The sequence below is a fragment of the Panthera pardus genome, unplaced genomic scaffold, assembly GCF_024362965.1.
Source record: "Panthera pardus isolate Hobbes unplaced genomic scaffold, ASM2436296v1 HiC_scaffold_3, whole genome shotgun sequence".
Taxonomy (NCBI): domain Eukaryota; kingdom Metazoa; phylum Chordata; class Mammalia; order Carnivora; family Felidae; genus Panthera; species Panthera pardus.
Genome location: NW_026526876.1, coordinates 35,869,246 through 35,881,649, shown reverse-complemented (window position 1 = coordinate 35,881,649; position 12,404 = coordinate 35,869,246). Strand labels below are relative to the sequence as shown.

Sequence of the window (12,404 nt, the reverse complement as noted above, 5' to 3'; positions counted from 1 at the left end):
TTAAACACAAATCCATTCCCCAGTCCCCTCTCCCCTCAGCTCCTGGGAACCATCATTCTTTCTCTAGGAATTTGACTACTGTAGGTTCCCCATGTAAGTGGAATCATACGGTATTTGTCCTTTTGTGACCGACTGACTTAATTTAGCATTCAAGTTTCGTCTTCATTTTCATCTCGAAAGTCTTCAAGGTTCATCCATGTATGTGTCAGAACTTCTTTCCATGTATTTATGTATGTACGTATGTATGAGAGAGATAGAGAGTGCGTGTGAGCGAGGGAGGGCAGAGAGAGAGTGAGAGAGAGAGAGGGAATCTTAAACAGGCTCCACACTCAGCGCAGAACTCAAGCGGGGCTCCATCTCACAACCATGAGATCATGACCTAAGCCGAAATCAAGAGTGGAATGCTTAACCAACTGAGCCACCTAGGCACCCCTCCTTTTAAAGACTTAATAATTAATCTGTTGAGTGGGATTGCATTGGATTTATAGATCAATTTGAAGAGGTGATATTTTTATTCATGAGAGTCTTGCAGTCTCTGAACATAGTATAGCCCTGTATTTATTTTAGTATTCTTTAATATCTCTTAATAAAGTTTTATAATATTCCTCCGTAGAGGTGTGGCCCATCTTTTGTTAGATTTATTCCTAGGAATTTCATATTATTTATTTTATTATAAATAATATCTCTTCTAAAAGTACAATTTCTATTAGATGGTTATAGAAATGCACTTGATTTTCATTTATCTAATACTTGCTTGCTAAATGTATCTAACACGCTTGCTAAATTTTCTTATTAATTCTTGTAATATGTCTGTAGATTCTTTGAGATTTTCAAGTAAGTAACCCTATTACCTAGAACAATTTTGTTTCTTTCATTCCAATTTTTATACTTGCTCTGTGTAGTCTCTGGTACAATATAGAAAATCAGTCATTTTTGTCTTGTTTTCAGTCCTAAGAAAATAATTTTTACATACTACCATTATGTTTGTTAATAGTTTTTCTTCTTTTAAAATCATGAATGGATGTTCAATTTTGTCAAAGACTTTTCCCTTACTCAGTTAATGTGGTAAATTTCATTACCTGGTTTATTTTTTTCATCATTTTTCATTATGAAAAATTTCCAGTGTACGTAAAAGTTGAAAGAACAGTACAATGAATACACATGTACCTATGGCTTAGGTACAAGCATTGTTAACATTTTATTATTTTTGCTTTATCTATGTAGCTTATATAGCTCTCTATATAGACAACATGTATACATCATATATATATATATTTTTTCTTAACCATTTGAAGTTAACCTGCAGATATCATTACACAGCACCCATAAAATACTTCAGCATGCAGATCCTAAGTATAAGGACATTTTTCCTCCCAAAACACAATATATCATCACACCTAAAAAAAAAATAGTTAATTGATTTATTAATAATAAATCTATTAGGCATTCTTGGGGAAAATCCAACTTGGTAATAATCTATTATCTTTTTAAACATTGCTGAATTCAGTTTGTCAATAGTTTACTCATGATATTTGCATCTATATTCATGAGTGAACTTGGTAAACAGTATTCTTTCCCTATATTGTCCTTGTATGATGTTACTTAGAATGTTACTTTGGCTTTGTTCTATGTGTGTCCATTAAATTAATCTAGGTAATTATGCTATTCAAATTTCATAAATCCTTACTGATTTTTTTTGCCTGTTTAGTTTATTGATCACTGGAGGGTGGTATTAGTGTCTCCCATTATCATGATAGATTTTCAGTCTCCACTTTGAGTCTGTCAGTTTTTGCAATTTTTTTATCATTATACATATAGTGATCTCTTATCAAATAATATATATCTTTTTGCTTTCAAGTACATTTGGTCTGATACTTTCAGAGTTATATCAGCTTTCTTTTACTTAACATTTGCCTAGTGTGTCTTTTACATTCTTTTGATTTCAATCTTTCTGTATCTTTATGTTCTAGGTGGGTTTTTTAATAAACTGTATAGAGCTGGGTTTTTCCTCTACTCTGACAATCTCTTAACTACAGCATTTATTGCATTACACATTGCAATTGCTGATGTATTATTTTTATTTTTTCTTATTTTATCATTTTGAAAAGTTTATTTATTTATTTATTTATTTATTTATTTATTTATTTAATCTCTACACCCGACGTGGGGCTCGAACTCACAACCCCAACAACAAGGCTTGCATGCTCTTCTGACTGAGCCAGCCACATGCCCTTATTTTTCTTTTTTAAACTGTTGTTGTCTTTGGTTAACCGTTGAAGAACATGGATTTGAACTGTGTGATTCTACTTGTAGGCATTTTTTTTTTTACAGTAGAGTCCTATAAATGTATTTTCTCTTGCTTATTATTTTCTTGATAATCCTTTGTTTTCTCTAGTTTACTTTATTATAAGAATACAGTATATAATACATGTAATATACAAAATATGTGTTAATTGACTGTTTATATCATTGGTAAGGCTTTCCGTCAACAGTAGGCTAATAGTAGTTGAGTTTTGGGGGGAATCAAACATTATATGTAGATTTTTTATTATGTGGGTGTCAGTGCCCCTAAGCTTCGTTTTGTTCAAGAGTGAACTGTATTGGGTCTCCCCCACCCCCCCCCTTTTTTTTTTTTTGAGAGAGAGAGAGAGAGAGAGTGAGTGAGTGAGAGAGAGGGGTAAAGAGAGAGAGAGAGAGAGAGAGAGAGAGAGAGAGAGAGAGAGAGAGAGAGAGAATCTTAAGCAGGCTCCATATTCAGCATGGAGCCCAGTGCAAGGGATGATTTCACGACCCTGGGATCATGACCTGAGTTGAAATCAGCTCAACCAACTGAGCCACCCAGTCGCCCCCGGTTCTCCCTTTTTATGCTTATTTTTTCTTTTCTAACTTTTTATCACTTCAATTTTCCTCCTCTATTACTGTGGAAGCTAAATATTCTATTCTTAGACTTCCAGTAGTTGATCTAAAAATTTATTTTGTAGATTTAACTCATTAAAGTCTAAAGTAAACCGTTATTCTTTTGCCTTTTTCCAAACACTGTAAGGACCTTAAAACACTACAATTCCAATCACCCATCTTCTGACTTATGTATTACTGGGTTGTGTGTTATGTTATGTTATGTTATGTTATGTTATGTTATGTTATGTTATTTATTTATTTAATGTTTTTATTTAATTTTGAGAAAGAGACCAAGTGTAAGCAGGGGAGGGGCAGAGAGAGAGGGAGACACAGAATCTGAAGCAGGCTCCAGGCTCTAAACTGTCAGCACAGAGCCTGATACAGGGGTCAAACCCACAAACCTCAAGATCATGAGCCAAAGTCTGACGCTTAACCAACTGAGCCACCCAAGTGCCCCTGGGTTGTGTGTATTTAGTTTTTTCTTGCCAGTTTATTTATTTTTTTTCTGTAAAGCTTTTCTTATGCACAGAAGGGGGAGGGGGCTCGGGCCACTTGGCAGCTGCTTTCCTCATGGTGGCCAGGATGCCGCTCAGTTCTCTTATTTCTTCTTGGTGCAGATATGTGTCTCTAATGTTTTCTTTTCTTTTCTTTTAATTTTTAAAATGTTTATTTATTTTTGAGAGAGAGACAGACAGACAGACAGACAGAGACAGAGTGCAAGCCGGAGAGGGGCAGAGAGAGAGGGAGACACAGAATCCAAAGCAGGCTCCAGGCTCTAAGCTGTCAGCACAGAGCCCAAAGTGGGGCTCGAACCCACGAACTGTGAGATCATGACCTGAACCGAAGTCAGACATGTAACCACCTGACCCATCCAGGTGCCCTGTCTCAACTGTTTTCTTGATGAACTTGAGGGCCTACTTGCCCTTGGAGACCTTGAGCAGTTCCATGGGGTGCAGTTCATGTACCATTTAGAGCACAATTGCATACCTCTTGGATTATGTTCCACAGAAACGTGGTGTGCTTGATGAGGAACCTAAGGCTACAGCTATGTCTTGGCCTGCTCATGTTCTTGGTTACCTTGGCCCCTTGTTGAGATCCATGGCTGTGAGACAGTACAGAACCATGTCTGGACCTATACTGCATCCCTGGGGGCTAGGTGACAGCAGATAGCCTCTTGTTAGTTTTTCAATGCTATAGGACATTATCATAGTTTTATATAGTCAGTAGTAGGCCAGTAAAATAGGTTGTTTATGTTTGATTCATTATTTTACCACTTTTATCTCTCTTCACTCCTCCATCTCATTCCTTCCATCTGAGATTTCTTCTGCTTGAAATATATACTTTGAAATTTGCTCAGGTGTTGACCTTTGGTGGCAAATGCATTTAGTGTTTATTTGTGTGCCATTCCTTCTTTTCACCTTTGTTCTTTTTTTTAATATATTTTTTTAGTTTTTTAGTGTTTCTCCATTTTCGAGAGAGAGACAGAGAATGAGTGGGGAGGGGCAGAGAGAGACACAGAATCTGAAGCAGGTTCCAGGCCCTGAGCCATCAGCACGGAGCCCGATGCGGGGCTTGAACTCACGAATTGCAAGATCATGACCTGAGCCGAAGTCGGATGCTTAACCAACTGAGCCACCTAGGCGCCCCTGTACTTCTTCTTTTTTTAAAGTAGGTTCGAATCACTAAGTTCTACACCTGAAACTAATATTATGTTGTATTTGGATAACTGGAATTTAAATAAAAACTTGCAAAAAAAATAAAGTAGGCTCTATACCCAACGTGGAGCTTGAACTCATGACTCTGAAATCAAAAGTACCACACTCTACTTAGTGAGCCAGCCAGGTGCCCTTGACCTTTGCTTTTCATAAATATCAGTAGGTATTGAATTCTAGGTTGATTGTAATTTCTTCTTAGCACAGGGAATTCCATTATCTTTTTACTTTTGCTGTTGTTCTTGAGAAATCAGCTACCAGTCTAATTGCTGCAGCTTTGATGTTATCTGACCTTTCTTTCTGCTTTTATGATCTAGATTCTGTCTTTGGTGTTCTGCAATTTTATTATGATATGTTGGAATGCAAATTTCCTTTTATCTCTAGTAGGAATTCATTGGGATTCTTGAATCTGAGTATGCTTTTGTTTCCCATTTTTTGTCCCGCTGTGCTCAGATGAATCATTTCCTTACATGTCTTCTAGCTCATGAATTCTTTCTTTGCTGTGTCTGTCTGCTATTAAATCTGTCCACTGAGTTTTACATTTTATTTATTACACTTTTCATTTCCAGTATCTTATTTACTTTTTACAAACTGCTTGATCATTTTTGTAGTCTTATTATTTACTCGTATTATATTAGTAATACACAAAAAGCATATTAATGCCTTTTTTATTTCTTAAAAGCTCTAAAATAGTTATTTTATGCCATGTCTCTGATAATTCCTTTATCTAAAGTCTGTAAATCTGGTTCTGCTGTCTGTGTTTCAGCTTCTCTTGTTCATGGTGCCTCGTTTCCTTGGGTTTTATGATTTTTGACTACGGGCTTACATTTCTTAAAACTTTATCTGTGGGAGGGGCGCCTGGGTGGTTCAGTTGGTTAAGTGTCCGACTTCAGCTCAGGTCATGATCTCACTGGTTCGAACCCCGCGTCGGGCTGTGTGCTGACATCTCAGAGCCTGGAGCCTGCTTCGGATTCTGTGTCTCCCTCTCTCTCTGCCCCTCCCCCACTCATGCTCTGTCTCTGTCTCTCTCAAAAATGAATAGATGTTAAAAAAAATTTTAAAAACTTTGTGGGAATTTGGGGGGACCCTGAGATAAAGGTGGGTTCATCTAGAGACGATTTGCACTTGTTTCTTCTAGCACTGCAGGCACTTAGGACCACTTTGCATTGAATTCTCTGGTGAAGGCTTTTCAGACCAAACCACTAACGTGGATGTGTGCAAGCTAGCTCTGGGTATACATTCTTGGGAATTTGTTTCACTTTCATGCGGTACCAAGAACGGAGATAGCCCACTTTGGTTGCAGACCCTCCAGGTGGAAAGATGAGATTTACAGATCTTCCTTGATTTACAGTGGGGTTACCTTCGATAAAGCCATGGTAAATTGGAAATATCTTAAGGCAAAAATGCATTTAATACATCTAACCTATGGAACATCATAGCTTAGCCTAGCCTACCTTAAATGTACTCGGAACACTTACATGGGCCTGCAATTGGGCAAAACACAAGGCCTATGTTTTATAATAAAGTGTTGAATAGCTCATGTAATTTACTGAAAACTGTACTGAAAGTGTGAAACAGACTGGTTTTCTGGGTGCAGAGTGCTTGTAAGTGTATTGATTGTTTACCTGCATGATTGCCCTGTCCAGCATCATGGGAAAGTATCTGACAGCATATTGCTGGCTGGAGAAAAGACCAAAATTCAAAATTCGAAGTATGGTTTTTATTGTACATGTATCACTTTTGCACCATCATAAAGTCGAAAAATTGTAAGTCAAACCATAGCAAGTTGGGGACCATCTGTTTATCTAGCTTAGTCTAACAGTGAAGATATAGTCTGTAAGGCCTCACCTGTAGGAGAGGGCATCCAATCTGAATCTCCACTTCAGGCAGACCTGAGGCTCTGTCTTCTGACCCTGGAGCTCCTTAAGGTGTTGAAGACTGAGAGTTAACTGGTTTGGCAATTGCTCCCGTGATCCCTCTGGGCTCCTATCATCCCGTGGTTTGGGCTGAATATGTCTTACTTTTATTCATGTATTAGAAGAAGATACTTTTAGTATTTTATCTAGAACTTAAAAGAATTTTTTTTAGTGTTTATTTATTTTTGAGAGAGAGTGTGCAAGTGGGGGAGGGGCAGAGAGAGACAGAGACACAGAATCAGAAGCAGGCTCCAGGCTCCGAGCTGTCAGCACAGAGCCTGATCGAGGGTCGAACTCAGGGACCGGGAGATCATGACTTGAGCGTAAGTCGGCCGCTTAACCGACTAAGCCACCCAGGCACCCCTAGAACTTTAAATTGTTTACAGCAGGACAGTCAGGGTGCCTGGGTTCATTATGTCATGTGAAATTGAAGACTGCATCACTTTTCATTAATATTCTTTTTTTTAGAATTTTTTTTAACGTTTTATTTATTTTTGAGACAGGGAGAGACAGAGCATGAACAGGGGAGGGTCAGAGAGAGGGAGACACAGAATCTGAAACAGGCTCCAGGCTCTGAGCTGTCAGCACAGAGCCCGACGCGGGGCTCAAACTCACGGACCGAGAGATCATGACCTGAGCCGAAGTCGGCCACTTAACCTACTGAGCCACCCAGGCGCCCCTCACTAATATTCTTAAAGTTCCTCTAGAAAATCCTCAGGCTTTTATGTGTCAAGCCTTTTCCCTTCTCTTTATCCCATTCTTCTCTCTCAGTACCTTGTCTTTTAAGTATGACACATACTGACCAAATTTTTAGCATGTGAACCTGATAGCTTGGGCCAATGAAGAATTATGTAATGTTAGGCAGAGAAAAAGATTTCAAGGGCAGCTGAAGTCTGCAGTGTTCATGCAGTTTTGGATTTTTTTTTTTGTTTGCCTCTTGTTTTCTTTTATGGTTTAAACTTCAATTTTGAAATACTCCTAAATAGCCCTATTGTTTATTTTCCTTGTTAACATTTCTGGTAAACAGAACAGTTTGATGTTTATCAAAGGAATATTTTTAAGGACAGCATGATCACATTGGATGGTCTCCATTTTTAGCGTGTCTGGTTTTGAAGCACGTCATTGAAACATTTTGAACATCTGATTCTCCTCATTTCATTAAATAACATGCGTTATTTTCTATGAATGCACTGATTATTGCAGCCAGAGTCAAGAAAACACGGCAAAGACGAGACGAGATGCACTTAACCCCCTCTCCTTCCTGTTCTCAGCTGGGAAACTCTTTTCTTTTTCTCACTTTCCTTCTATTTTCTAAAACCTTCTCTGACCAGCCTGGGGGAAGTCCTCTCCTCCTGAAAGGGAATGAGGAAGGTACTCTTGTTCTCAGTACCGTCTCCCCAGGTGACCCACTACATCTCAGTGTCTTCTGGAACATCCTTTTCTCCTTTTTTTTCCTCTCTTACCTCTCTGGCCTCTCCTCCTGACCGCCTTCTCAAGACCCCCTTCTCATCCACCTACTCCTTAAATGCCAGTGCTCCGTAAGGCTGTGCGAGAGACTATTTTCTCTTCCCCAGCCAAATACGCACCCCCATCTGAGGCTCCATCCACTGCCTTATGTTGTGACTCACAAAGATATATCTTCAGGTCAGTTTCCCCAGGAGCCCCAGATCCCATATCTAACTACCCACTGAGCACCTCCAACTGGACGTCCATGGGCTTCTCAACCCAATATGTTCTGAACTCATTTTTCTACCTAATGCCCCACCTCTACCAATAGCTGCCTCTCTTCCTGCTTCCAGCCAGAAGCTGGGAGTCATCCTAGACCCTTCCATTTCCTTATTTCCTCCTCTTCTTTTTCCTCTAAGGCTGGCCAGTTTTTTCCTACATGTAAATATTTGTTCTCTATTCCATTACAAATGCCACTGTCCCATCAAGGCTGGCTTCATCCTTTCTTGCCTAGGCCACTGAATTTGCATCTTAACTGGTCTCCCCGCTTCCCATAATATCTTGCTCTCACCCATCCTCCATGCTTCCTCCAGGGGTCGTCCAGAGTGATTTTTCCAGAACGCAAATCTGATATCTTTCCCTCGCTTAAAACCCTTTGCTGGTGCTCTCACCTTAAGGACCTGATTAGAGGTCCTCAGGGACGCATGCCACGCCCCCCCACCCGGACTTGGCACATGCCTCTCCTGGACCTTGCCACACCTACCCTCTGTTCCAGCAGAGTGAATTGCTCTTGGCTTCCAAAGGCTCCAGGCTCTTGCACCACTCTCCTTTGCTGGAAATGCCTTTCCCCTTGTCAGCCTGCTTGTCGCCAGCTCATTCTTGTTTATCCTTCCAGATTCAGCTCAATATCACCAATTCTGGAAAGCCTCCCTTGGATCCTAACGCTCTCCCTTCCTCGGTCCGAGCACAATTATGTCTTGGAGCAGATTGGTCAGTAGCGTGGAGGTCAGTCTCCGGGGTTGTGAGCTCCTTGAGCGCGGGAGCCATTTCTGTTCTCTTTGGGACCTTTGGCACCTAACACAGTGCTGGCACAGCAGGCATTTGGTCAATAAGCGTCTCATGAGGGACTTTTTGATCCTGAGTTCTTCTGTTTATTAGGTGTGTGATCTTGGGTGAATCATTTAACCTCCTTATGTTTTAGTAGAGATAATAATACGACCCTCACAAGGATCAAATGAGATAAAGCACATTAAAGTGCTCTGTAGATTGCATTTCACTGCTCTTCAACGTTTTTTATTTTATTTTTTGAGAGACAGAGAGAGACAGAGCACAAGCAGGGGAGGGGCAAGAGAGAGACACGCACACACAGAATCAGAAGCAGTCTCCAGGCTCTGAGCGGTCAGCACAGAGCCCGACGCCCGTGAATGTGAGATCATGACCTGAGCCGAAGTCAGATGCTCAATCGACTGAGACACCCAGGGGCCCCATCATTGCTTTTCAGATACAAGGACTTATTGTTATCACTATGTGCTGCTCTGATTGGTAGGCTTTTTCAAAATACATGCTGTCTCGGTTTTCCCTTCCTTCTCTGGGATTTGCTCTGCTCCCCCAAATGGCCTCTGTCCCCTTCCTTTCCACCTCTCTGCTTCTTTCTCGTCTGCCTACAAATCTGTTATCATCTCACCCATTCCAGAAATCCCATCTTCCTCCAACCCTACCTCCCACCACACCGCCCTGGTCCTTCCTTTCTTCTCCCCATGGCTGCCAGGGCCCTTCAAAGAGCGCTTTAGCTGGCCGCCCCCAGGCTTTCACTGCCCGCTCCTTCCCTACCAGACACCATCTGGATCCCTCAGCAGCGTCACAGTCACTGCGCCCTCTGTGGGCTCTGGTGACCTCCTGTTGCCAAATCCTGCGGGCTTTTTCAGACCTCGTCCCACTGGACCTCTGAAGCATCTGGTCCTGCTGATCACCTCCCCCTCGAAACCAGCCCCCTCCGCGATGCCGTGCTGCGCTTTCCTGGTTTCCCTTTTGTCTCTCCAGCTGCTGCTTATTCTCTTCCCTTGGTGTGGGCATTCCTCAAGGCTCTGCCTCCGAGGCTCGAGGCTTGGGTCTTCTCTCTCCTCTGCCCCGTGACCTCACCCGCTCCCAAGATTGCCACTGGAACCTCTCTGCGGATGCCCCCCGGCTCCAGAGCTCCCGCTGCATTGCCTCTTGGCTAGCTGACTTTGGGCACGACCTGAAACTCAAAGTGTCCAAAATGAAAATCATCCTTTGACTGCCTTCCCCCACCTACGTGCTTCTCCTCCTGGTTGTCTTATTTCTATTAATGGCCCCATCATTTTCCCAGCCATCCTAGGATCCTTGTTTTTGCTTTCCTCCCCCACTGGCCATGCCAGAGATGCTCTTACTGAAGTACTGTGGATCGCCCACCTGACCATTTCTAACTCCTCCGTCACTGCAGAAAGGTCTCTGGTGCCTCTCCCCAAACCATCTTCATAGCATACCACAGGTTTGGCTTTTTTTTTTCCTTCCTTCCCTCCCACCTTTCTTCCCTTTCTATTTCTTTCTTTCAATAAGTATTTAATGAGCACCTACTATGTGCCAAGCTCTGGGGAAACAACGAATTAATGCAGTGCAGGACCGGACTCAAACTCACGAACCACAAGATCATGACCTGAGCAGAAGTCGGATGCTCAACCAACTGAGCCACCCAGGCGCCCCATGTCCTTAGCATATTTTAATGGGTTTTCATCAAGTGCCCAGCCTGCTTGTTCAGATGCACCTCCATGGTTTTCCCTCTCTGTCTTCCCCCATGGCCCACCCTCTAGATGGGGTTCCCTGAACATGCTCTGTTCCGGCTTCTGTGCCTTTTTTTGGTGTGTGTGTAAATGTTTATTTATTTTGATGTGGGGGGGGGGGGTCGTGTAGAGACAGAGAGGGAGAAAGAGAATCCTAAGCAGGCTCTGCGATGTTAGTACAGACGTGGGGTTCAAGTGAGATCATGACCTGAGCCGAAATCAAGTCGGACACTTAACAGACTGAGCCACCCAGGTGCCCCATGCATCTGTGCCTTCTGCTAATAGTTCCATCCCCCCGTCACCCCTGCCTGTAAAAATCCCAACCACGGGTCTATTTCCAGCCCTGATTCCGGGAGGTATAACTCTTTCCTCCGTTGGTGCTTCAGACCATTTCATCATCCCTCCAGTGTGCAGGAAACCACTGATTCGGTGAGCAAACCCGCTGCTGGAGACACAGAGAGCTGCAGCATCACCCAACTGTCTGGGGTCAGCAAGCAACCCCCCGAGAGCCATCACCAGCAGCAGCCAGGCTTCCACAGTAAGTGTAGACAGCCCAGAGCTGTTAGGGGGCACCTCGGGCTCATGGAGGAAGAACGCAGATGGGACCAGAGCCAGCGACACTCGGTGAGCCCCCGCACCGCTGTCATGGTGAGGCGATGCTGAGAGTAGACCCAGCGGGTGGTCTCTTGAGTCTGTTTTACACGGGGTGTAGAGCATGTCACAGAGTCCTGGGGGACATGCTACAGCTCAGGTGCCACCAACGCTTTCCTGAGTTCTCCAGGTCACGCTTTACTGCTATCACCTTTCAACTCCCATGACGTGCTGTTTTTTACACCAGTTACCCAGTTGCAACCGCGACAGTTGGGATGTTCTGCCTTGGAGTCCTGCTTATTTGTGTACTTTGTCTTATCCCCCCTGCTAGACTCGTAAGCTCCCTAGGATGGGGACCACGAGCCCCGTGGCATGAGAGACGGGGACTCGCAAAGTATTTGCGGATTTCAATACAGAGAAACTTCTTCCACTGCAGTATAAAGCAGGAGCTATATTCTATTCTTGGTGTTTCCAGGGTGACTCACACACACGTGTTCTCGAGAAATACTGCTTGATTGATGGATCCAGCCCTTGAAGGGTCCCTTCCATAGTGTTTCAGTTGAAACATTATGATGAAATCCCAAACCAAACGGAAATGCGAACCACAAAAATCAAATCTAAATGTTTAAAAAAACCCAAGCATTGGGTTCCTGCCACATAAAAATTCCTAGGTCAGCGTCTGACGTATGGATGTGCTGAATAAATGTTAATGTTATTCCGTGAGCACTGGACAGCCAACTCAGTAATGTGTCCTGAGATAGCACAGCTGGAAGAAACTGGTTCGGTAACATTTTCTTTATTTTTTTATTTTTATTTTTTTACATTTTCTTTCCTATTTATTTTTTTAATGTTTATTTATTTTTGACGGAGAGAGACAGAGCATGAGCAGGGGAGGGGCAGAGAAAGGGGGAGACACAGAATCCGAAGCAGGCTCCAGGCTCTGAGCTGTCGGCACAGAGCCCCACGTGGGGCTTGAACCCACAAGCCATGAGATCATGACCTGAGCTGAAGTGGGACGCTCAACCGGCTGAGCTGCCCTATGT

The 12,404-nt window shown here is 42.7% G+C and overlaps 1 long non-coding RNA gene across 1 annotated transcript; it reads left to right on the top strand.

Annotated features, from left to right (window-relative positions):
* The first annotated feature begins 9,213 nt into the window (after positions 1-9,213).
* On the top strand, positions 9,214-11,989 carry LOC109247493 (uncharacterized). Its single transcript, XR_002071758.2, has 3 exons — positions 9,214-9,514; positions 10,320-10,481; positions 11,178-11,989. It is a non-coding gene; the product is annotated as an uncharacterized LOC109247493 (long non-coding RNA).
* The last annotated feature ends 415 nt before the right edge of the window (positions 11,990-12,404 follow it).